The sequence below is a fragment of the Propithecus coquereli genome, unplaced genomic scaffold (genome assembly GCF_000956105.1).
Source record: "Propithecus coquereli isolate 6110/MARCELLA unplaced genomic scaffold, Pcoq_1.0 Scaffold212, whole genome shotgun sequence".
NCBI lineage: Eukaryota > Metazoa > Chordata > Mammalia > Primates > Indriidae > Propithecus > Propithecus coquereli.
Genome location: NW_012146301.1, coordinates 3,411,317 through 3,413,578, shown reverse-complemented (window position 1 = coordinate 3,413,578; position 2,262 = coordinate 3,411,317).

Below are 2,262 nucleotides of genomic sequence, written 5' to 3'. Positions count from 1 at the left end.
ACATATTTAGAAACATGAAGGTAAATGCCAGGGGGGAAGTGGCTAAAAAGATTGAAAACTCTTGCCTCAGGGTAGCCACACTGGAGAGTGGGAGGAATAGAACAGGGAACTTCAACATAAGCCTATCAGTAGTGCATGTTTGGCTTTTAACACTTTTTTCAAGGATCACATTCGTTAAAAAGATTAAAACAACTAATACTATGTTCACCAAGGCCACTGAGTAATGAAGTAATATCCAGTCTGTAGGGCAAGGTGCTCCAATTCAACAAAGTTCACACTGCATGGGGTGGGGCACTCCCTTGGCCTTTGCTCTGGGTTGGCTCTTCTTCCCAACACCTCCCAATGGTCCCTTCCTAACACCCCAATAGTCCTTGCAGCATGCATCAATTAATGAACTCACCGTGCAGACATCCTCACTGTGCAAAGCATTCCCATTATGCCTACATTCCAGCGGCTCAAATGCAAGCATAATATGGAAACTTTCCTCAAGATTTGGATAGGAAATGACTAGAAATCTCAATTTCTAAATACTATCTGTTTCTTCATTTCTACAGCCGTGTACATCCATTCATCACCTAAGATCAAAGCTCTTTCTAGGCTAAATCCTTTCTCAAAATTATGACTCCTTTGAACATAATCTCTGATTTCTTTTACTTCAAAGTTATGCCAGGCTTTGGAGGAAAGTTTAATTGTGAGATATTAAGCATTATTATTGTAACTTCTCTAGTCAATTCTTCAGGAGACTATGACAGTTTGGATCCTTTCAAGCTTCTCCAAGAACTGTCTGAGGCTGCAGGAAAGTAAATGTGGACCAAAATCACTGCGGTTCTCACCACCCATTATTACAAAATGTGAGTGTGAATAAAGATTTCCTCAGGGCCAGAAGAACCTTGAATAATCATACCCAATCCTTTTGTTTGCTTTGCTTGTTTGTTTTTTGACATTGACTTAGTTGACCAACACAAACGCATGTGGCCATTTAGGAGGATTTTTAGTAATATCAGCCCATCAGGTGGTTCCAAACAAAGGGACAAGGGAGAGCTATAAGTCTCTGCAAACTCACTATCAAGTGCTTTGTCACAGGAACACTAGCTTCGACCTGAAATTGCCAAAAGTGCGGGCATTTATCAGCAAGTATACAAGAATGGTCATGTCAGGTTTCAGTCTGAAATGTCAGTTCCTAATGTGGTCATGGTCGAAGAATGACCAGACACACCAAAGTTAGGCAAACACGAAAATGAGGTTTATTGAGGAGAAAAAGATAGGATTATAGGTTTACAGAGCATGATACATACGCCGCAGATGACAACTGGGTCCACTGTTGCAGCAAAAGGAGAGCAAAAGAAAGGCCACAAAAAGGGACCTGGTCACGGTCTGCGTCTTGTTTTATAGTGCCTGGATAGGGACCTCCCCGTGGTTCAAACATCACCGTGGAACCACTTTGATTGCACAGTTGGAAGATATATGACCTGAGTCTTACTGCACATGTAGATCTCCCACGAGCCTCTAAATGCCCATTTTGTGGGGGGGTGGGGGCGTGAATAGCAGCAGCACCCACTTTTGTCCCTAGGAGATCCAGAATCCCTCGCTAACTACCTAATAGTCACACAACCTTTCAGGAAAAGTTCTCTCTCTCTCTCTCTCTCTCTCTCTCTCTCTCTCTCTGTGCGTGGGTGTATGTGTGTGTGTGTGTGTGTTCTGGTATACTAACCTGGGCTTTGTGTTGAAGCTTCCCTCTGAAGCATACTCAGAGGCATTTTTACCACCCATAGGATTGGCAAATCTGCTGTGGTTGAAGTCCTTAGTGAAGAGGGCCAGAACCCATGGCCTCCAGACCTCACGTACCTCAAAGCTGGCATAACTGACGGGCTGGCTGTTCTTTACACCTTACTAATGAAAAAGTAGCATTCCAAGCCAATCACTTTTCTTAAATGCCACATATTCCACCAATTAAAAACTGCTTCTAATATTCACGATGCTAATAAAGCACATCTAAGGTATGATGCAAATAAAGATCAGTATATTTTTCCACACTGCACAGGGCTGAAGCAATTCGAAATAAATTGCCATAAATACAATATATTACCAGTTAAAGCAGTTTCAAACGTATGTAGCACTTCTTGTGAACTTGTTTCTGTTTTCTGATTCCCCCCTTACCCATTATGTTACCAATATTGTCTCAGACTGAGGTACAATGTACTTTGGCTATGACTTCCTTCAGAAAAGGCAGAATATTTCAGTCCAATTCAATTCTAGGTCCTG